The sequence below is a fragment of the Sturnira hondurensis genome, unplaced genomic scaffold (genome assembly GCF_014824575.4).
Source record: "Sturnira hondurensis isolate 20B ecotype Veracruz unplaced genomic scaffold, ASM1482457v3 Scaffold0021143, whole genome shotgun sequence".
In the NCBI taxonomy this organism is placed as follows: domain Eukaryota; kingdom Metazoa; phylum Chordata; class Mammalia; order Chiroptera; family Phyllostomidae; genus Sturnira; species Sturnira hondurensis.
This window is the reverse complement of record NW_028093774.1, coordinates 27,637,887-27,662,737: the sequence shown is the minus strand read 5'-3', so window position 1 is coordinate 27,662,737 and position 24,851 is coordinate 27,637,887. Positions and strand designations below refer to the sequence as shown.

General features: G+C 40.0%; 1 protein-coding gene across 1 annotated transcript in view; it reads left to right on the top strand.

Moving 5' to 3' along the window:
- The first annotated feature begins 7,513 nt into the window (after positions 1-7,513).
- Positions 7,514-24,851, top strand: part of FUT8 (fucosyltransferase 8) — a 231,573-nt gene continuing 214,235 nt past the window's right edge. The window contains exon 1 of the mRNA XM_037031173.1: positions 7,514-7,607. The gene's annotated coding sequence lies outside the window, so the exon portion shown is untranslated. The remainder of the gene's footprint in view (positions 7,608-24,851) is intronic.

Below are 24,851 nucleotides of genomic sequence, written 5' to 3'. Positions count from 1 at the left end.
GTTGACCCACCTAATGGGCCCAAGTCCTCCTTGAAATCTAGGTACACCTGCATCACTTATGATCCCATTAACTTCATTTTCGACAACGTCACATCATTCCTGGGCCCGCACATGTCTTCTCTTTGAACCCGGGCTTACACCTGAGGGCTTGCAGGTCACACCCACCCCTGGTGCTTTGGCTGTGTTCCCAGGCACAGTATGTACCTTTTGAAGTTCAGAGTGATCAACTTCACATTTATCTTTTCTCCATCTACTCTAATCGCTTTGGCAAGAATTCTTCTAGGGTATTCTACACTTCTGGCCACATTCAGTTAGAAATAAAATAATGGGAGTATTATTTCCAGTTAAAGGCAAAGTTAAAAGTTCAGTTAAAGATACTGCCCTTATCTTTTAGATATATAGGGCAGCCTACTTGCAGGGCCTTCAACTGCTTGTGGCTTTGTGAAATAACTTCTTTCTGTCATTTTCCCCTCTTCATTATGACTATTTTAAATTTATTTTTTCTTTATTTTTATTGTATACATGATTACAGATGTCCCCATTCTATCTCTCTTTGTCCCCCTCCACCCAGCCCTCATGTCCCCTTCCCTCACACCATCACCGCACTGTTGTCTGTGTCTATGAGTTATGCATGTATGTTCTTTGGCTAATCCCTTCACCTTCTTTCATCAGTATCCCCCTTACTTCTCCACTCTGCCTGCTGTCAGCCTGTTCCATGTGTTCACGCGTCTGTTTCTATTTTGTTTGTCAGTTTTTCCTTATGATTGAAAAAATTATTTAAAATTGTTAATTATAGTTGACATAAATATTATATTGGTCGGGTGTACAACACAGTGATTAGACATTTATATACCTTATGAAGTGATACCCATTTGGCCCCAGAATATTCTGCAAGTTCTGATGAGTGTCCGAGTGTTTGCAGTTCCCCCGCCCCACTAAAGAGCAAAGAGGGGCATGATTCCCCTCCTAAGGCCTGACACGTTCTTTCCTTTGCTCACTCTACTCTCTCTCATTTCTTCTCGGGTTCACTGAAGAAGTAATTATTGAGCGCCTGGCACATGCCAAACATTAAAGAGAGCACAAGATAGGCAATATTCCTAACCTGTGGAGTTCTTTTTTTCTCACAGGAAACACAGTTAATAAATAAACAAAAAAGTTCAGATAATGGTAAATATAACGAAAAAGTGATACACTGTCATGCTATGTAGCGAGTGAATGAGGCTGGGGAATTGCTGCTATAGACTGGGTCGCCAGGAAAGGCATCTCTGAGGAGGTGACATTTAAGGTGAGACTTGAGTGAACCAACCTTGGAAAGACCAAGCACCGGAAAGCTGTTAACAAGCTTTTCCTTTAATGCCTCTGTGTCATTTTGCAGAGAAAAGAAGTCCTTAGGAAGTCTTATTCTCTGATCGTGACATTATTATAGGTTACTGCTAGGATGGAAGTCACGACACACCGAAGTCGGTACTCAGCATCTAGCCTGCCACAGCTCTGAAGCATCACTCTGGTTAGTAGTGGCGAATGAACTGAGGGTTCCTCAGAATAGAATACTGAAAAAGTCTACTTTATCCAATTAAATTAAGCATTTTACCAATGTGTTATGCTTTTAGAACCCCAGGAAAGACCTATTACCCCTCAATATATTCTGATCTTTCCAATTATACACCGGAGATTGAAATTCTTCTTAATCAGTTTTTTTCATTCTAAAGCCAGTTAAGGGCTTAAAATGCGATACCCTCAGGAGAAGTAGCCAACTGGCCCCCATACACACACTATAGTTGTGCAAAGGATACAGACCCTTTAAGGGGAAGGGAGGGGAGAGGAAGAGCTATGTGCTGGAGAGAACTGGAAAAGGAAATGCAGGGGAAAGGGAAGGGAGGGAGGCTGTGTGTCCTTGAGCAATTACTCCCTAAGAGATTGCAGGATCTCTCGACTTCTCCAAGCCAGAGTCTCCTCCCCGATGTGCCACGGTTATGGATTTGATACCCAGTCAGGGCACATACCAAAATTAACTGAAGAATTCATAAATAAGTGGAAGAGCAAATCTCTATTTCTCTCTACCCCCTCCTATCCCCTCCCCTCCAACCCCTGCCCCTGCCCCACATCCTCCCTTATTCTAAAAGCCTCAATGGGATGAGAGACCTGCATTAGTATCTGACCACCATCACCTGTCAAGCCCATGGAAATACTGTGTGAGGTCTAACGGGGCAGGAAATGGGGTGGGATGCAGTGGGGTTGGGAATCTAAAGGGGTCCTTCTAGCCCTGAACAACCAACTGATCCTCATTTTGTTGTCCTGGGCCTCAGTTGGAAGGGTGGAAAGAATGGGGAGAAGCAATGGCAAGAAAAGTCCTAAAGAGCTTTGTGGATTAAATTAGAAGGTTAAAGTAACCTGAAAAAGAAACCCTGTTGCCCTCAGGAGGCTCAGTTTCTCAGAATCATAATCAAGAAGGTAATCCAAGAGCCAAAAAGCAATTAAACCTGCATTCCAATCTTTAGAGATACAAATCTCTAAAAGGACACTAAAGGGGATCTGATTCAAAACCCAGAGGACTCCTCTCAAATTCCCTTTCCTCTCTTCAGTCTGCATGTGACAGTGACTTTTACCCACCAAATCCCCCAAATTGTCCTCAACACTCAGACCATGCATTTATTGCTCTTCTTCATTCCCCTTCTCTTTCCTTCCCACCACTCCAACCCTGTTTTTCTTATTTCCAAACTCTGCATAACAAAAGCTTGCACTCTGATTTGGAAGGACAGAGCTCTCCTTAGAGCAGTGCTGTTCAGTGAAAATAAATGTGAGCCACATGTGTAATTTTAAAAAATTCTAAAAATAATTTCTAGTAGCCACATTTTAAAAAGTAAAAAAGAAACAAGTGCTCCTGTATAAGCATGAGGCAATAAGAAACAATAGGAATTTGGGGTGGCGGGTCGAGATGCCAGGTAAAATTCAGGATGCCCAGTTCAATTTAAATTTTAAATGAACAGTAAGTAACTTTTAAATGTAAGTGTGTCCCAAATATTTCATGGGACATATTTATGGTAAGAAATGATCGGTTGTTTATCTGAACTTTAAATCCACCTGAGCATGAGTTGGTCTGAAGGTTGTGGTTTGTTGTTAAGCTGATGAAATCTACCTGAGCATGTATTTTTATTTGTTAATCCGGAAACTCTGGTGGGATCAGCGTCAACTAGTGGAACCTCAGTTTTTCTTTTCTTGGGCCTATCAGTTTTTTCAGAGAAAAATCCTTCAGTTTGCCCTTTGGGGCTCTAAGCCCAGCTGCTAATATGCCACAAGCCAACTATGGGAAGGGACAAGTGTGCAGATTGTCTTGTCTTCGATGCCACTGTCTGTCCATCTCTCTTCAAACTGCATCTGGTGTCTCAGTCTTGAACATAATTTGGAGGAGCGGGGGAGGAGCGATTGCCTGCCAGCCAGAGTTTGGGGGAGAACAGAAGTGAGGTAAATGAGTGTTATACAAATTTTCAGCGAGACCCCTGTCTCTAGGCCTGCCCAGCACTCCAACCTTTGGAAATACCCAGAGCCCCCAGTGTCTTGATTCTTTCTGGGATTCTGAGGTTGACTTGTTTCTCCTGAAGGCATAGGTTTCAGCTTTCTCTGAATATTGTTTATCTCTCTTCATTTACTGTGTCTTTGTCTAGTATTCTTTTAGTCTCTGTGGGTTTATGTCATTGTTGATATAAGAATGTCCAAATCTGTACAGCATTTTTATTTAAGAATTTATTTGAGGAAGGAGACTTGATTTGGGGTGGTGAACACAAAACAAAATATGTGGATGATGTATTATAGAATTGCACACCTGAAATCTATATAATTTTATTAAAAATGTACTTGAGCCAAACGGAAGACATTTCTGGGAAGCAAGAGTTCAATTGCTTCAGCGAATGACTGTTTTGCCGTTTCTTTCATACACTGGAATTACGGAGGGAATGTAAGGAAGATTACTATAAAGTAGGGGAAAGCAAGGCTGGGGCTGGATTACNATTTAAGAATTTATTTGAGGAAGGAGACTTGATTTGGGGTGGTGAACCCAAAACAAAATATGTGGATGGTGTATTATAGAATTGCACACCTGAAATCTATATAATTTTATTAAAAATGTACTTGAGCCAAACGGAAGACATTTCTGGGAAGCAAGAGTTCAATTGCTTCAGCGAATGACTGTTTTGCCGTTTCTTTCATACACTGGAATTACGGAGGGAATGTAAGGAAGATTACTATAAAGTAGGGGAAAGCAAGGCTGGGGCTGGATTACAGGACGCTTTACAAAATCATCTGTTGTCATGAGGTAGTTACATTTCCTACGGGTCTGATAAAGAGGAGTGTTAACCTAGGTGTACAGAAACACTGGGCAGGGCTCGCTGAAGGCAAAGACCGGGCAGTCATAGGCCTGTGGCGTGACTGCCCATCATGACTGGCCAGGTTATGAATTTATTTTTTACACTTTAAAAAAAGATTGTATTTATTTTTAGGGTGCGGAAGGGAGGGAGAGGAACATCAATCAGTTGGCTCTGGCATGCCCCAACTGGGAACCTGGCCCACAATCCAGCCATGTGCCCTAGATGGGAACCGAACCAGTGACCTTTGTTCCCAGGCAGGTGCTTAACCCACTGAGCCACACCAGCCAGGGATACTTACTTTTAGAGAGAGAGGAAGGGAGAAAGAGAGAGAAACATTGATGTGGTAATGTTACTGAACAGCAGAGGTGGGGGTCCTGCTGCCCGCCACCACCCTCCAGGCAAAATTCCAGAGGCAAAGGTTTGGTCATAAAGGAAAGGAGTCTTTGTTCAAAGGCTTCTCACTTTTGGAATAACAGCTTTCCACATGCATTCGTCACTTAAGCCTATCAATGGCTAAACTATTCAACACCCGAGTTCTATCGGTTCCTCCTGTTTTTAAATATCTTATTTCTATAGGGCTAGTTCGTAAACCAAAATAACATAAAATACAAGAGGCACACAATTTTGGAAGAATGGCAGATTTCTGCCTCAGAGCTTCCCCCTTTCAGAACACCCAAAGAAGAATAACCCTGTCCCTCTCTCCTAGGCCAGCCCAATCCTAGACTGTGCCCAGAGATCCTTCCCATCCAAAATGCTGTCTTTTGAGAAATGCAGGCAGCTGCAGCATGACCATCCAGGCATCCTTGAGGAAGAGAGACCAAGAGAGAGCCCGAGATCCCTTACTTTACTTCAAATCCTCTAGCTCATAATTCCATACGTCCTGCAGGCATATAGCCTCTCAGCCAATCCAGTCCTAGACAGTTTATCTTGTTGCCTTGACAAATTCCTCCTATGGCCCCTCCCTTCTTCTCCTCGGTGATCTGATCAGATCTCTCTGTATCAGTAAGAGAAACACTGATGGCCTCTCACATACCCCTCAAACAGGGACCTGGCCTGCAACCCAGGCCTGTGCTGGGAATTGAACTTGTGGCCTTGTGGTTAGCAGGACAATGCCCACCCCAATGGGCCACACCAGTCAGGGCCAGGTTATAAATTTATGATCAAATCACCCTGTGAGATAACTTTTGGTTGGATGTGTTATAGTGTCCATTTTTCATCCACATCATTAAAAAAATTCCTTTGCTGAATTAGTTTTGTGAGAATAGAGATAAATGTGGTGGTTTAATCTGCCATGTTTAACTGGACAACAATGACTTTTCCATTTATTTTATTGGCCAATATACCTGGAGGAGAAAAGTTGCCTCTAATGTGTTGCATACTCAAATGTCCTGGGTCAAAGGTGTTTGAATAAACCTGGGATTTTCTCTTCTTCTCCCTTTTCTGCCCTGTCCCCAGTGAAAGACCAGAGGTGACCCTGATGTGAGTTACTGAGCCTTCCAGACTTCGTACTGTTGGCTCCCCAAGGAACGCTGGGCTAGGTAGAGCATATAAATCTTCAATCTTAACCAACTGTGAGTTATAACCTAACCATTCCCTGTAGGTCTGTGGCTCAGAACGATGAATTTAGATAAAGGCAGGGTTTACTGTTGTTTATTGCTTTACAATAAGTGCTGTTTGTTCCTGGTAATTGGTTTACAAAAGCTCTTCTGTCACCAATAAATAATCACCCAGGATCGTTGGTTAAAATGGAAGGTGAGGGATCCCAAGACTCAGGGCGGATTGAGGACTGAGGAGTCTTTCCTGGACTTTGCCTAGTTCCTTGGACATTCTCTCCATAATGAGCCCAGGAAATTTCAAAACAAATCTGATTACTTCCAAAAAATTATTGTATTTTCTACCAACTCATAGTGTCATGACTGAGCGAGTTGGTACATATAGTAAATATTGTAAGCAATAAATTCAAGCTGATAATCACCATAGTCAAGGAGGAGAAGTGGATGGCAAAAATGGGGCAGAATACCCACAGCCCTCACTGGACTTGGACCCTTTTACAGATGATGAAACAGGTTCAGACAGCCTTGTAGTAAATAACTAGTGCCACTGGTATTTAAATTCATGTTTGTCAGACATTGACTCTTAGAGATTTAAACCGTCTTTGAGTTTAAAAATCTAAAGGGCCTGTATTCATTCTGGGAAAGCAAAGGGGAAAACCCGAGAACTTTCAGCAGAAGGAAATTTCCTGTTCTATTTGCCAAACATGGTTTTTTGAAATGAATTGCTCCTGTAGCAGATATTGCACGGCGGTTGGATCAGTAGGACAGTTGTTAGCAAGCCTTCTGTTTGGGTGGTGGTATCAGCCAAACGAAATCAGGAAGAATATATGGTGGCAAGAAGCAAGAACTGGAAATCTGTCTTGGTTCAGTTCCCAGTTAAAGAGTACTGATTTTCTTTCTTTTTTTAAAAAAAATTATATATTTATTTTTAGAGAGAGGGAAAGGGAGAGAGAAAAACGTCAATGTGTGGTTGACTCTCACATGCCCCATCTTGGGGACCTGGCCTGCAACCCAGGCATGTGCCCTGACTGGGAATCAAACCAGCAACTCTTTGCTTCACAGTCTGGTGCTCAGTCCACTGAGCACAGTCTGGTGCTCAGTCTGTGGCTCAGTCCACTGAGCCACACCAGCCAGGGTTGATTTTCTTTTATAGTGATGTGAAAAATGACATAAAGAGAGCTGCTTTAAAATAGAGTCAGAGCTGCCATCCCAGAGGAAGTATGTTGCTTCTCTTACACCTCAAAACTGGGCAAAATAACCTTTGGACTCTGCCTAAAGCAGCATTGTATTGAAAACAACTATTATGACTAGGGACTGAATATTAAAGACTTTCTTTAGAATTAACATCACTATGCTAGCTTATCTGCACCCATAGAAATTCCTTCCTTCCATTCATGTTATTGTTTCCTCTCCCTTTCTCATAAATTCCCTTTGCCTCCACCTCTAATCGGGGCACTATTTAGGTTTCTGTCTGAATCAGTGCTTCCAGAAGAGCTTTTTTTTTTTCATGAATCTCAGATAAAGGCTTATTACCTCTCACTTTGGCCTTTTATTTTTGGGTTAACAGTGGACAAGCTCATCTTCAGGAAAACCAGGACACCTCTTCCCCTGACAAAAAGACAGCTCCAAGCTTGACGGGGCTCTGACCTGGGCCTGGATGTTACCTCCAGGCAGGGAGGAATTAGAGAGAGAGGTTAGTTCCTACACAGTTTCATGTGAGGGGGAGAAAGATGGATATGTCAGTTACTCTCGGGTAGTCCGGAAGAGTCTGGCAATATTAGATATTTATGTTCATTTTAATTGTTTTTAGGTCTTAACCTAGTAATAAATGGTCAGTTAGTCACTTTCTGTGCAATAATAAAAGGTGGGTAAAATGTTAGTGCTGCTTCCTGCTCCGAGCTTCCTCCCCAGCCCAGAGTGTTGAGATAGCTTTCATTCAGGTAAGTTGACAATTTTATGAGAGCATAGAGGACACTGACAGATGCCCCTCGTGCTGCAGCAGAAATATTGATATAAAAAGCCTCCGAGTCCTAATTTCTTCTGGTGCCAAGAATATATCTTATAGAAGGCTATATCTTATAGCTTTGGTGGCCCTGGAGAGTTTGGTCACCAAGTTACATTATTTTGATTGTAGGAAAATCCATATACCTGCTTCAGATCTTAGAGCCTAAAGGTCAGTAGATAGGTGATGAATAAATGTGGTTAAAATGGGCATTCTGTGTTAAATCTAAGCTGCATGAATATTTAGATCAGGTTTATATAAAACATTCTTGAATTCTTTCCAACTACCAGTGCGGTTGGAGTGTCCATGGAAAGCTACCCTGCACAGACGCTGAAAAAACAGTCATTCCTAGTATGATGGCTGATGTGTGTGAATTTTAGTCCCTTGGTTTAAATGGAAAAGAGAATCCTCTTTACAAGGTTACCATGTAGAGCAGTAATTGCCATCCTTGCTTTTGCAAAAAGCAAAAGGCTTTCTGAGGTTGTTGCAAATTCTCAAGAGATTTCAATCTGTGCTAGTGCACCCCTCCCACAAAGTGCATGGCATCAGGAGAAGCAGTTGTGAAATGAAACAATAATGGGGTGATGCAACTCCAAAAAGTTTGAAAATAATAAGGTCATAAACCTACAGAGTAAAGGAAGAAGAGGCTTGACTTTATGTTGACTGATCCGACAATTTCAGCACTTCCCTTGGTTGCTGTTGCCGAAGGAGGAGGGAGGGGGAAGAAAAGACACAGGGAGATGAGGGGCGGAGGGAAAGCTGCCTCAGTGTGACAGTTCCACTAGACTATAAATTAAGCTAATTATTAGTATCAGCTGTTACTTATTATTTAATTCAGCGCCGCTGCTCTGTAATTCTACAACTCTTAAGTTGGCAAAGCATTTTGTAATGGAGCTGTGTGAAAGAGCCTATATAAAATTAAGTTTACTGTTCTTGTTATTATAGTTTGGGAGTCATGCTACTGAGCCAGTATAATCATGAATTAAGAAGGTGGGCTGCTAAGGAAGAGAATGAGAAAGAACTGATGTTTATTTCAAGCTAGTTGCCTGTAGTCCCAGCCACCAGTAACAGGGGCCTAGTGGATAAAGATGAAAAAGGATGAAATCTGCAATGAAGCCAAAAATGTGGGTTCTATTTCTGATTTTGTCATTATTTTGACCTTTTAAAATGGAGTAGAAATGAGAATGTGTGTCTTGTATCTACCTGCCCAGGATGTAATAGAGAACAGACTCGAAGAGTGAAATGGAGACTCCCCTAAAGAAATACATTAAGTAAATGTCAGAAGATATAACCCTTGAAGGTCCTCTAGCCATAACAATTTCACTTGAAAGCTATTTATTTAGGAAGCAGGACAGAAAACCCTGAGGTTTAAGAATAATACTCCCCTAGTGCATCTATGTGAGAACATTTCCAGGACTAGAGCAAACTAAGTCCACAGGAGAAGTAGGCAAATGAAATGTGTGTCTACATAGTGACTCTAACAGCATCAACATTTTCCTTTGACTGTTCCATATAAAGAACTATGAAAAAATAGAGTAGTGCTTTGAAAAACACTTTACAAGAAGTTTTTAAGCAAATAATACATAGAAGCACAAGAAAACAGAATCATATAAGCAAAGTTCAAATATTCAATAGCTATCTAGTGAGCTCTCATGACTTTACGTACCAGCCCTGAGTTTGGAGTCGGAATCATAGAGGTGAGTGAAGTTAAACCAGGATCCAGTCTTCACAGAACTTAAAAGCTACATGCTGCTCTGAGTTCAAGAGAGAAAGGCCTGCCCTGGCCAGTGTGGCTCAGTTGATTGGAGGGTAGTCCCATAGACTGAAAGGTCATGGGTTCGATTCCTGGTCGGGGCACATACCCAGACTGCAGGCTCGATCCCCAGTCAGGGTACATACAAGAAGGCAACCAAGTGATGCTTGTCTCTCACCTGACGTTTTTCTCTCTTTCTCTTCCTCTCTCTCCAAAAACAATGAAAAAAATGTCCTCAGATGAGGATAAAAAATAAAAAATAAAGTATAGAGAGAAAGGCCTAATCATCCCAAATATGTTTTTTGTAAGCAGGCTAGATATAATAAATGGAATAGGCATGGAATAAAGTAGTCTTTTAAGGCAGGGATTAGCAGCCTATAGCGATGTCCAAGTGTGGCTTTGGAAAGAGTTTATAGTGGCTCAGTATTCAAGCTGTGGAGAACCATGTAGGAGTGCTATATCCTAACTTCATCCTAGCCATTCCCAGCCTTCTGCAACCTCATCCCCACCTCCACTTCCACTGGCTTTCTGGCAGCTGAAGGATTATTCTCTAGGCTCCTCCGAGGCTCGTTCCAGGCAGGCTGGTCAAATTTCCTGTCTTTGCTTGCAGCAGTACCCACTCCACAACTTGGTTCACTGGGATGTCAATGAATGCAATACTAGGTAGGTATTCTGAATTTACTGATCTCATTTTTGGAAAGTGTTTCCAAGAGAAAAGGATAGCCTTTCACACCCCATGTAGAGGCTCCATTGACATCTGGAAAACTGGAAGCCAGCCAGCGTGCAGCCTATTGGTCTGGACCACACGGCATGGATAGTAATGGGAGGGTCTGGCAATGTCAGGTGGCTTGATCCTCAGTTGGTACCCACTGAGCTCACACAATTGGCCAGCTGTTGTAGAAGGAGGTGGCACAGCCCTAACCCTTGGTAAATTTGTAATCTAAAGGTACATGTTTTACATTTAAAACAGGAACTTGAATATATAGAGATTAGTTCCATTCCCTAAATGTTTATTGGTTGCTATTAACTCGGACCTTAAGCATTATCTTTTTGGAACCCCATTTCTCTGCCTTCACTAATGGAGCATTCTCAATAATAGGCTTTTCCTCTTACATGTTCTTCTACAGCTTTTCCCTCTAAACCAAGGAAATATTATCATAACTGAAATTGTTCCCCATTCAGCTAGAAATGAGCATTTAACTTAAAACACATTGTAGGCCAAGCTTCTATGGGCCATTAATTAGTAATGGTACCAGAGAGGCAAAGTGACTAAATGGCTGAACTTGGGCAGAACACACCTAATTTTCACTTCCTATCCCACCTGACATTTGTCCTTCAAAAGCACATTTAGTTACTGAGTAGGTAAATTGGGAGAATTTCAGCATGGTGCCTGGCACATGGAAAGCTCTCACTAAGTGTTTTCTGTCCCCTTTTCCTCTCCCTTTTACCTTCTTTGCTCTTAGCAGTTACCCATACCACCCATCTCATTATGAAAATAATGTCTTGAACTCTCTCAACTTTTCTTAACTTAAGGCTCATCTGTTTAGTATTCCTTTCCTGGTCTGACTGCACTGATAATCTTGATGCTAACTCCTCCAGTCTCTTATCTGGGCCTCACTCTGCCAGGAACCCCTTCTCTACTGTGTGTCTTCATTCTCTCCCACTCTAGTGTTCCCTTACCTTAGTCAATCAACGTGCTCCATCTCATAGTCCAACACTTTCTCTCAACCTTCTTTCTTCTTAAGTTACTGGCTGTTTTCTCCTGCCTATTGTGCCAAGCTTCTTAAAAGAGTAGGTTACACCCTGTCCCTCCACGCCCTCATTGAAAATCTACCCCTTGCCTATTGCAACATGACCTCTCCAGCTGCTCAAACTGCTTTCCCCCAAATCAGTGATGGCTCCTATTTACCAAATCCACTGGCCTCTTCTCATTCCTCTTCAACCTCCATGACATGTGATGTGCTTATGCACTCTCCTGATAAACTCTTCTGACTGCCTTTATGTTTATCTGCCACCCTTTATCCTTCCCCACATCTGTCCCTTAAATGCTGGTTCCTCAAGTGCCCATTCTTAGTTGCTTCTGTTTGCGCTGGATCAATGTTTCTCAGCCTGGATGCATATAGGAATTAACTGAGGAACTCTTGCAAAATACAAACCCAGATTAAATCTGATTAAGCACATACCAATTAAATATGATTTTGATCCAATTTAGAAGTTGGATTTAATTGATCTCAGGTTGGGCCCTAGTGTTTGTTATTTAAATGCTCCACAGACGATTCTCAAGTATAGCCCGGACTGAGAAACATAGCTCTAGGATCTACTTTTATCTTCAGTTCTTGCATTATTCCTGACATATATCCCCAAATTTCCAGCTCTTTGCTGAGCATCTCAGCTTGAGTGCTCCACAGCACTTCACTTTCTAGTTGGTCTGAATCAAACTCATATTCCCAACTCTAAGAACCTCTTCCTCTATGTTTATAGGGCTTCCATTCTCCCATTCTCCCAAGTTAGGGACCTAAAAGTTATCCATTCAACACTTGATCTTAGCCAAAAGGCCGAGAAGCGATAAAAGTTATCCATTCAAATCTCTTCTGCTTTGCCCCTCAATTTACTATTTACCATGCTGTATATATTTTATTGCTAACCAATTTCAAACCCATTCTCCCCACCACCATCCAATGCCTTGTTTTAGGGCCTTATTGCAATGACTTCTTACGTGGCCTCCCTGCTTTCAGTCTTTCCCCTCTTCATTTCATCCTCCACATGCTAATAGGAAGATCTTTGTGGAACACAGATTTGATTGTGTCCACTCAATAACAATTATTGTATTACTCTTACCTAAGGATAAAGTCCAAACTCTTTAGAAAAGCCCACAATCTGGCTCCAGTTTTTACTCCATGATGTTCCCCATAATTTAGGTGTGAATCTGTATTCCTTTTCTGTTTTACTTATACTATACTCTCTGTCTAGAACTGGGTTCAACTCAGGTGGTTCAGATGAAGAGATACAGCACAATCAGGGTAAAGGGAAGCCATGAGAGTGATCGAGGCAACAGAGATTAGCAGAGTGAGAAGCTCATACTGTTACTAGGCTTGAGGGGCCAAGGGCATGAAATAGTCTACCACACCTCATTGACAGCTGGGGCCATGGGGTGGAGGACTAGGGCCATTGGTAGCAGCTTTAGGCAGGATGGCTGCAGACACAGTGCTGAAGCAGAGAGGGGACAGTGAATAAACATCCAAAACTCTCTCTCCTCCTGCCCTCTAATCACCAGCAAGTGTCTTTGTGAACCAAACTCCACTAGAAGCCAGCCAACCACCAAAGATGGTCAAATGAGGTGGATTACAAAACAGGGCAGAGAAAGGCAGAGAATGAATTGTGGTATAGAAAGGGGAATATTAAATGGTGAATAACCACGTAATCCCCATTTATATATAGTACAATCCCTTGCGTCTTTTAGGAAACAGTTCAGATGTCACCTTTTATATGGAGTCTTCCCTCATTTTCCTATCCCAAGATCCAGTTATTATTTCACTCCTCTATGCTCCCTTAGCTGTTGTTATGTCTATATTATTGCAGGTATCAGTCTGACTTATGATACAATTATTTGTGTATCTGCATTCATCTCCTGCATTATATTTTGTGCTGCTGGAGGAAAGGGGTAGTACATCATTTGGTACAGTGTCTTGTAGGTAACAGCCACTCAATAACTGTTGGTTGAATTTAATTGCATTTTCGTGTTATCTCTTTCTCAACCTCTGCCAAGGAGATTCATATATACTTGTAAACCACAGTTCTCACAATTTTTACATTCCTACTCTGCATAAGAGTTCCTTTTAGGGTCCTACTTTGGCTTCTTGTATGAGCTTTCTCCTTCTGACTTACTTTTCTTAGGTTGGATACCTCAAACTGCAGCTCACCAACAAATTTTTGGAAATACTGTCATTAATCCAGGCAAGGGTCCAAAAATCTCTAGCTTTAGTCCATGTTCTAAGTTGTGGATATAATTTTTCCTCTAATTTATGCATGCAACAAGCTTCAAAATGAAGTCATAGAGCCTAATTTATCATCGTCATTGGACTTTAACTCTTCTGAATAGAAGTTATGTTTGGCTTAACATGTTTTGCATAGAGTAAAGGCTGTGTTCTTCTATTCTTTATAAACACCAATAGCAAGGGCAGCTAACATATTTTTACTATGCAAAGACCATTCTACATTGTTGGTTTTAAGGCATATTGGTATGCGGCTTTGAGATTTTTATATAAAGGAGTATTTTTAGACACAATAAAAATATTATTTTTATTTGTGGTATTGATAATAATAGAAATAATGGCAACAATTCTAATTCCCAGAGCAGTTCTGAGTTTTCATCTCAAATATTGTATTTTTTATTTTAAGAATTTCAACTTTATTTTTTATAGCTTTTTTTCTCCTTGCTCACTCCTTCCTCTACTTTCTTGAGCATATGGAGCTTAGTTATAATAGCTGTTTTAATGTCTTTGTGTACTAATTGTATCACCTATGTCATATCTGGATCTGTTTATTGATTGATCTAGTTTTTCTCATTATGAGTTGGGTTGTATTTTCCTGCTTCAATTTGCATGGCTGGCTAAAAAAAGTACCAGTAAAAAAAACTGCATTCCAGGCATTGGGAATTTCACATTGCTGGATGCTGAGGGGTTTTTTTTTTTTTGGTTGTTTGTTTGTTTGTTTTGGTGGTGGGAGAATGGTTTCCATGAAATATTTTTGAGTTATGTTCTGGGACACAGTTAAAGTGGTTGGAAACAGTTTTGATCCTTTTGAAACTTGCATTTAAACTGGAATAAGCCAGAGTAGAACAGCCTTAAGGGCTAATTTGGCCTGATTATGAGGCAATGCCTTTCTGAGTATTCAACTGGATGCCCAATGTGTTAGAAAGTTTTTCCATTCGGGCTGTTGGGAATACGAACTATTTCCAGCCCTGTGTGAATGCCAGTAATTGCTCCTTGCAGGTGTTTCTCTCCCTGGGTGCAGGTAATTTTCTCAAACATGTGTGCTGATCAGTAGTCAGCCCCTGCAGATCTCCAGAAAATGATCTACTTCTCTATCTTCCTCTTTCTATCTCTTTCCCTTCCCTTCTCCCTCTCTCCAGCTTTCTCCTCCTTGGTAATCTAACCTACAAATTCTGGCTGCCTTAGCCAATCTGAATTAACTCTATCTCTTCAGCTCGAGAAACTGCCAGGCTTTGTTGGGGTTCTCTTGTCTGTGCTACAGCCTGAAATCTCTCCAGGAAGTAAACTGGGGAGATTATGGGGTCACTTTATTTGTTTTCATTCGTTCAGAGATCACTGTTTTGTGCTGCATTTTATCCGATAACTGAAAATAGTTGTTTATACATTTTTGTCTGTTTTTCATTTGTTTAAGGTAAGGGGTAAATTAAGTCCCTGTTATTTCAGCATGGCCACAAGTTAAAATCACAGTTTTGATTTTTCAGTGGGACATGGGAGGTATGCTGAAACAATTTTATATTAGGAAAATAAGATCAAGTATGAGCATGGTCCAGTCATTTATCCTCTTCTTAGCTGTACATTCTTCATCTATAAAATTAAGTTGGCCTATATGATCATTAGTTTCTTTTCTGGCTCTAAAACTTTGTCATTCTAGAATTAAGTGCAGGTGTATCTTTGCAGAGATAACTGATATATAGTCTTCAAAGTGATACTTTAAAGATCCAGAACTATGGAACTCCCGTTTCGCCATAGTCAAGTAAATTTAGAAGAGAAGATTTGTGTTTTAATAGATGAAGGAGTCTTTAGTTATGAATTTGGGAGGATCAACACAAATCCCATAGCACACACATGTAAAATGACCAAACAATTTTAAGAAAGGAATATTCTTAGTTTCTTTATTGTTTACAGGGCCCAGGCATTGTGCAATGGACATGGTTAAGTGTTTAGTAAATATCTGTTGAATATCTCAGTGGTACTTAAAATCACTTTCCTAACAGAAAAAACTAATTTACAAGCTTCCACTGTAGCAAATGTTGAAAAAAAAAAACTTTTTTTTGGGGGGGTGGGCAGGCATTGGTTAGTGGTACAGTCATATAATGGAATGTTATATATCGGTCAACAAAACTGAAGTAGAGTGGTATGTGCTAATATGGAATGCTTTCAAAGATATAGTGTTAGATGAAGAAAAGAAGGTCACTATAACTTTACACTTTTATAGTTTTAATATTTTTATATATTACACAATACAAAGAATTTCATAGATTTAATGTGCATAATAGCACATTATATCTTACATATATTCTTTGTCAATAAAATCTGTTTCAAGGCCATATATACATACACACTTGTATATTTGGAGAATACATCTAGAAAGATGTACAAGCTGGTAACACTGGTGCTTCAGGAAAGGAGGACTAGGGGACAGTGTGGAAGAGAGACTTTTCCCTTTATGCCCTTTTATATTCCCTTTGAATTTTTAAAGCCATGTGCATATGTTGGTTTTCTAAATGCTGCCATTGACAGATATGTATATATAGATATGACTATGTATATATACTTTTTTTTCAGTGAAGTAACTGAAGTTGTCTTAAAGGGTTAGATTTCAACAAAGCAGAAAATGTCCCCATCTCCACATTATATGTTTAAGGGAGGCAGACCATACCCGCTCTTTCTACTATTTCTCCAGCAAAGTACAGAGCTATGCACCTCTGTGGCTGTTTAATTCCCTGTTCCTTGTGAAAAGAATCATCATGCTAAAAATGTAAGTGACTGGCATTGGGAGGATAGTGCTTGCTTGGTGCTTGAGAGAGAGAACAAGGCTATTTGTTTCTAATGATTTTATATACATTTTATGGTATTTAATTAACCCTTATTTTGTCCCATTCATCCTTCTGGCTGCCAGAGAAGCTACCAAGAAACTAAAGGGTGCAGGAGCTAGATAGCAAGGCTGTGTGATTCACAAGGTTTTAACTTGTGGCCAGTATGCTACTTTCCAGTGCTACAGGAAATGTGTAAATGTGTAAATGTTTGAAAGAGAGTGAAATAAAACAGACCAAGTGGAGACACCACCTTTTTTTATTTTTTATTTTTTTAAATTTAATTATTGTTCAAGTACAGTTTTCTGTCTTTTACTCGCATCCCAGCCCACCCCCCGCCCCCCACCCGCAGTGCTCCCCACCTCTCTCCCATTTCCACCCCCCTTAGTTTTTGTCCATGTGTCCTTTATACTTGTTCTTGTGAATCCTTCCCCTTTTCTCCTGAAATTCCCTCCCCTTTCCCCTCTGGTCACTGTCCCCCTGTTCTCTATTTCAGTGTCTTTGTTTTTATTTTGCTTGTTTGTTTGTTTTGTTGTTTAGCTTCCTGTTAAAGGTGAGGCTACCTTTTATGTTTTAGGGAGAGTTACAGCTTTGGCAAGCTATCTTAAAAGAATGACTTTTAGCCATAATCTGTGTTCCTATGAGTGTCTGATGCCCCTCAGGTAAAATCCAGCCAAGTATTTCCTGGAAAACATGGGGAGATATTTGGAAACATATGCCCAAATCCAAGATGAAAAATCCATGGCTCATTATGTAAGTCAGAAAAACTGCTAGGATTTGCAATTATTTATGCCCAAGACACTTTCTTCTAATTCTGTTATCTGCTTTAAAATTTCTGGCTCTGTTGCTGGTTTTGAATTCTTGAAATGCCAATGTAGCAAGTAGATAATACCAGAAGGTTGCCTCTAAGATCCAGCCAACCAATAAAAGTATACGAAGATTAAGGTTCCTGACTTCAAGAAACTTATTTTTGTCATATGAGAGATATTATCGTGTAAAAATTACTATAACACATGAGCAATAGGAAGGAAAACATTGCTGTTGAGGAGGGAAATGTTAGTTAAAAGCAGTGATTTTAGTGGATCAAATTGGCAGGAAGAGTCCTGCTTTCACCCCCAATCTGAGCCAAAGGTCAAGGATTTAACAAAAGGAGGCCACTACTAGTGGTGCCTAGGTAGGAAGTAAAAACGCAGGATGCCCATTTGAATTTGACTTTCAGACAAACAACAAACCATTTTTTGGCATAATTGTGTCTTATGCAGTATAGGACATACTTACACTAAAAATGATTTACTGTTTATCTGAAAGTCTAATTTATTTGGACATTCTATGTTTTACCATCTAATCCGAGTCACTACACAGTAGGAGTAGATGTATTATGTATTGTCTTTCTCTCACCTCTTGGTTTCTTTGTGGCAAGATGACTTGTTATTGACACCCTGCACAAAAGTAGGATCCACCCAGGGGTAGGAACACAGGTGAATTCTTGCTGTGCTGCAGAGACAGAATGGAGGAACAGACTATAGAGTGAATTAACTCAAGAACAACTGGGAGATAAACCCCCTTATTCCCCCCAAATAAACCAGATGGAAGTGCCCTTAAAATATATAGGATGAAAGTTGAGCCTTTTAATTTATCTATTAGAGGTAAAAGTGACTCCAGAAGGCTGGAGGACTTGAAGAAATTCAATACTATGGAAATTATTGGAGTAAATGAAGGTGGAGGTTCCATAAGCTAGGTTGATGAATGCTGGATACGAGATGGAATGCACCTGCTATATGGCATCTGGCTGAGGGAGCTCCTGGCTTCATGCCATGCTAGCTTCCAACCTGGAGAACATGGAGGTGAGAAGACAAAGGTAGTGATTGGGATGCATAGGAGGATTTGTTCAATGAATTGTAGAGGGTCTTGGAGACTGCTAAGGATCTTGGGGTTAATCCATGAAGTAGTGGGGTCTCTCTGAGGGTTTCTAAGCAGGAAATGATGTGATCAGGGTTGTGCCTTAGTAATATTAATCTGGCAGCTCTTTATATAGTGATTGTGAAGGGAAGAAAGTGGAGACAGAGTAATCAATGGAGAGGAGGTATAGGGCTACTGCTAGTTCACGTAGCATCTGTGTTGTGAATTACCAAAGGTACCTCCTCTCAGGGAATGCAGATGAGGGCACCCATTTTGGCAAAAGATTGTGCCAAGGCACGTGGTTTGGTAACTACATGAGAGGCTAGACTTTTGCCCTCCATTATCCTCTTATCAGTGTAGTTGGTTAATTAACACCGGTGGATTATTGCAATAAAAGGTTTATTCCTTGCACGTGTCATAGTCCAATGCCTGTAGGGTGGCTCTCCTTCTAGTGGATGTTCAGGAATCCAGGGTACCTATCTTTATCTCTCAGTGAGACCACCTAGAATATTTAGCCTCCAAGATCACCAAGCAGGGGAAGAAAGCGCTGGAGGTTCTCACACAGGCACCTTTGATCAGACTTGGGAGTGATACACACACTTCTGTCCACCTCCCATAGTTGGAACATGGCTCTATCTGACTGCCCAAGAGGCTGGGGAATCTAAACGGGGACAGAAACTTGTGCTGCTCTGAGTCTAGAAAGCATTGGAAGATGATTCTAGCAGTTGGAAAGGATTATAGGTGTAACAGAGGAAATCTGATACACTCTATTCAATTTTCATTTTGACCATAAAAAGTAGTATCTGTTGTATAAAACAATTTAATGAGCATCTATACCTAGCAGTTTGGTGTTTTTAGAATTGTATATGTGCAAAATTATGAGTCACAAATACAGGAGGGACTTCAAGGCATTGAATGGTCCACGCTACTCTGTTAGAGCACTACTGACATAAGCCTAGAACCATTTTTAAAAATATACATCCAAGTTAGTTTTTACCTGTAAAAATTTGTCTTACTTCACCTGCCTGTGCTACTGGAGTTCTAGATGTGATGAATGTAAAATTTATCCTAGGTCCTTTGGTGAGCAAAATGGGAAGTGGCCGTTGGAAGACAGTGAAAGAAGGATACACATTTTCCTACCACAAAATCAAAATTATCTGTGTGCGACTCTACCAGAGCTTCACTCAGCCCCCTTGTTACCAAGCTGAGCTCACAGAAGACAACGATTGTCTCTGAATTTTCAAAACACTATTACATGGTCTCGGATAATCAAAATAGGCCCCCGACCAATCGGAATTTTGGCATCTTGGTGAACATCAGTTGTGATGTGTAGCCAAGGACACTTTAGGTACAAGATCATGAGGAATCATAACTATAAGCCAGAGTTTAAGTAAATATCTCTGTAAGTATGGTATCCATGTATCTTAGACTTTCCAGAAAAGTTCAGATTTTAAGTACTAGATTTAGTTTCACTCCATTTGGTGAGAAAAATTTGTTTCCCGCAGTCACATATCTGGGAGGAGCTGGGAGGAGTTGTGGAGGAAAACTAATCAAGTATTTTGTCTTAGAGGCAAACAGATTATTAAAAGTTAAAGAGCTGCATGGATGATTTTATTAGGCTCTTATTTTTGAAATGAAGAATATTCCTATATAAGGAATAAAAAGTTAATTGGATTTCTTCTATTATTCAGCAATGTGGACGTAAGTTCTATAAGATTTCCTGCGATACTTTAAGAATAGCTACCAGCCCTGGCTGGGTAGCTCAGTTGGTTCGAGTGTTGTCTGATGGGCCAAGACTGGGGCTTCAATCTTTGGTCAGGGTGCATACAAGAAGCAACAATGAATGAATAAATAAGTAGAACATCAAACTAATGTTTCCTTTTCTCTTTCTCTCCCCTCCTCTTCCTCCCTTCTTTCCTCTCTAAAATCAATAAATAAAACTTAGAAATAGCTATTAGAAGGTAATAGAACTTTCTTGTAATCCATGTTGCAGTATCTTGCAACATGTAGAGACAAAATTTCTTTTATTTAGTCAAATCCTTTCTGTTGAAAAAAAAAGTGCACTTTCTTCATTCTTCATTTACTTATCCATTCATTCAATAACTTCATTGAGCATCTGCCATAGACCAGGCGCTATTCTAGACCCTGGGGATATGGTGGTGAATCTATCTGATTCAATGATTCTTTGTTAGGATTTTGGTTTTTTTCTAAATGAAACATTGAGACTGACAGAATGAACAGAATATTGGTTTGGGAATCAGAAGACCTGGATTCCAAATGCAATTATACTGAACCATGAATTATATTAATGGTATCAAATAACTAGCTACCCAAACCCCAAATTTCATTTATCTTTAGTCACTTTTTTACCTAATCAGTTAGCACATCCTTCACAGTTTGACATTTGCCTCCTGCCATCCATTTCTTCTCCCAGTTACTTCTTGTTTAAATGATTGCATCCGGAGTCATGCCAGGTGCTTGTGGAGGTCATCTACTGCATGCAGCAGAGCCAGCAGAGCTCAGCACACAGCCCTGTGCGCCTCTATACTTCCCAGGCTCCCTTTTGTTAATTCGGAGCTATATGACTTCTGTTTCCACTACTTACATATTAGACATTCATAAATTCTTTGTTTCAATGTATCATAGGATTAGTTTTAATAATATTTTTCTAGAGGTTAGCTTTTAAAATGTTTGTCTTACTTATGTGAAGACAGTTTTGTCCCATTATCATAGGGCTTTCACTTTTTTTGCTGATTTTAAAAGGAGCAGTTAGTATTGTATTTACGTAATTCATGATTTTTCCCTACTTCACCTTGAGACCAAACCAATGTAAGGGGGGCTGAGTCATTGAATTGGTGAGAAGCTAGATGTTCAGTGTGGGGAGGAACTTTCACACAGCCCACCTGAGTTCATAAATAAAACCAGGACCAACATTCACTATAAACAGTGCATTGAAGAATTTGCAAAGGCCAATATGAAGGCTGAGATTGAGCTGAATTGCTAAGTACTGAGAACAGAAGAGTGGTAAGATCTTTTATGTAATTATTACAGGGATTAGGAGAATTACAGAAAATTGAAGAGGAGCCCTGGCTGGTGTGGCTTAGTGGATTGAGCACAGGCCTACAAACCAAAAGGCTGTAGGTTGGATTCCCAGGCAGGGCACATGCGTGGTTTGCAGCGCAGGTTCACCAGTTGGGGGCATGCGAGAGGCAACTAATCAATGTATCTCTCACATACTGATGTTTCTCTCCCTCTTTCTCCTCCCTCCTCTCTCTAAAAAGTAAATAAATAAAATCTTAAAAACAAAGAAAATTGAAGGGGAAGCAAGGGAAAGGAGTCTAGCAAGATATCAGAGATATCAATTCTTGTGTCTGCCCCCTCCTACCTCTACTAAAGAGTCTTTTGTGCTTATACCCATAGCCACTGATAAAGGTACAGCCACTACCACCTTGCCAAGGTGGTCTGGGCCAGAATTAATACCTGACTGAAGGCCAGAAGACCTATGATATGACTTAGTATAGACAGATAATAAGACCCAATAAGATTTCCCTCTCTGGAGGATGGGAACCAAAGAAACTGAGAATTAGACAGTTAAGATTGTGTCATGCCATGGAAAAGATGAAATTACAAGGAAACAAAAATTATGAGCAAATAAAAACCTAAAGGTGGAATAAATAATGGAAGTCTGTTGGTATTGAGAGAAGAGCAGAAAATGAGGTGGAGGAATGTAACAGAGATGGAGATATGGAGGAGCAGGTCTACAGTTGCCTCAGTATCTGGTGGCAGTTCAGCCCTAGGTAAGTTTCAGTCCATGTGTTTTGAACTGAAAACAGTTCAAAGTCCTCTTTCCCTTGAAGTAACCTGAGTTACTTTGTTCCTTGAACCTTAAAGAACTCAAGTAAGTTGGATGGACTTCTTAGCCAGAGCCCTTAAGACTAGGAGTGTATTTTAAACTAAATGATCAGTCTTGAAATAAATACGTTAGCTCCACTTGATCCTATCTGTGTGCGTTTACAAATCTGCTTGTAAATTGTGCCAACACAGTTTATAAGGGGTTGTTTTTACGACCTCTGCTCTTTGTTTTAAATACCTCTGCTCTTTGTTTTAAATACCAACTGTTGTGTTACAACATGTACCACAGACTAAAATTACATTCAGCCTTTGCTCCTGAAACCTTGTGAATCACCTATTTCTTTTCCTTCCTGAGGTTCACTTTTCATGTTATTTTTGACTTTGGATTTAGATCAGGTAATGAGAATGGTATCCACAAAGCCTCGCTTCAGCTTAGGGGTTTTGTAGAGCTATAAACAATCTAAAAAGGCTGAAGGGGCTCCAGTCATCACATCACATCCAGGTAACAGGATGGAGAGAAATGATAAGAAGAGTATATCTTCTTCCTTTTTATGACTTAATAAAGAATAAGTACTACACAATATTACTACTTAGATATCAACAGCCAGAATTTTGTCATGTGGCTATACCTATACAAGGATATTGGAAAGTATGGGATTTTAGCTGAGTGGTTATAGGACAGTCTAAAAATTAGGGTTTGGTTATCATGGAAGAATAAGCAAATAGATACAGGGAGATAATTTCAAGTCTCGGTCACAGGTGCTTTAGATATAGTAGGTATTTGATAAAGGTTTCTTGATTTATTTTTATAAACTTGATAATCATATTCTTAGAGGTATTGCTCCAGTTAATAAAAATGAATAAGAATTTTCCCTCTTCTTATTTTTTACTTTATAATAATATAGCATATCATTGTATTAATTGCATCTCAAAAAAACTATCTGGAATTAGCTTGTGCAAAATGGAGAATATATTGGAAGGATATGGGGGAAACTCTTGGAAGAAACAAGCCTAAGGGGAAGGAAAGGCAAAGATTTGTCAATGGTCAAGAAAAGTCTACACTGGCCCATCTTGGGTGAGGTGTCCATCCAGCTCCTGACCAATTAGCTGTGGCCAAGGGACAATCAGTAGTAACATGGCTTCTTTGCTGCCATAACATAATAAAAGTGTGGAAATGGGAGGAGAAGTTTCCATAAGAATGGTGAATGCTGGCTATACAGTTGTGTAGGCTATCCTTATAATTATACATGATGGAAAAATGTAGGTCAGTGGCCTGGATTATATAAATGATAAAGGAGAGTGTTTTTGAAAAAAATTGTAAAAAGATTTCATTTAGTTTTAGAGAGAGAAAAAGCAAGGGAGAAAGGGAGAGAAACAGATATGAGAAAGAAACATCAATTGGTTGTCTCTTGTACCAGCCCCTGACCAAGGACAGAACCTGCAACCTAGGTATGTACCTCTGGCTGGAAATCAAACTGGTGACCCCTAACCAAGCCACATGGGTCAGGGCTAAGAGTTTTTTATGTGTTTAGTCACTTATTCCTCAGAACTCTCTAAGGTAGAGACTATTGTCTTCCTTTATAGATGGAAAAACGAGATTGGAGAGGTCAAGTAACTTGTCCAAGATCATACAGCTAGTAAGTAAGCTATATTTGTCTTAAGTTCAAAGTTTGTAACTACCAGAGTAATATAGTGTCTCATTACTTCCCTATCTTGAGTGGAAAACTATCATCATTTTTGATGAAGCAATTATTAGTTTTTATTTTTTCCCTCCGTTCTGCTATAGCAAAGCTATATGAACTTGATAAATCTTATACTGTCTGGGTCTTAATTTCTTCATCTGTAAAAAGATGGGGTTGAATCAAATGGCTTTTGCCCTTTGTTACTGCAGGTAATATTTTATTTCTCAAAGCAGGAGTGTGAGCTATTGTATTTTTAAAACTTTAAATCATCTAATATTTTTCAGTGCTTTTTGAGCTAGATCTATGTTAAGACCTCTGATAAAATTAAAGATATACAAAGATAAAGATATATTTCTGCTTATGTGTTATGGAGAAACAACAGATAGAATTATTATTTTGCAGGATTAGAAGTTTAGAGAAGATTAGCTTTCAGGAGTGATATAACCATCAGCACAATCATATCATTAAGGGTTTTTCTCTTCGTTTGCCATCCTGAGTGTGTTGACCTTATTCTAAGATCAGTTCCTCTTGTGGTTGTTAGGTTGCTGCCAGTGGCAATCTCAGTTATAGGCTGACTTGTTCATAACTAGTAGGAAAGAGAATCCTCATCCAAGTATGGACTAAAAATCTTTCCCTTTAGTTTGCTTGGGCCAGTTTACTCCAGGACTACAACAGTTTTTAGGAGTTTTAATTAGAATAGTGTAGGACCTAGTATAACTGAGATTCCAGGTCATACTGCAATAAAAACAAAACTCTCTAAATATTAGTGGCTTCAACAACAAAGATATTTTTTACTCAGACTGTCCGTCCTGACTTGATGAGGGTGAAAAGCAGGCTGTATTACACTGTCCTTTCTTGAGGACCTGGGCTGACAAAACTTCAACAATACTAGTCTTCAGGCTCTGGCAGAGTAAAAAATGTAAAGACATTTGCAATGAAATGTT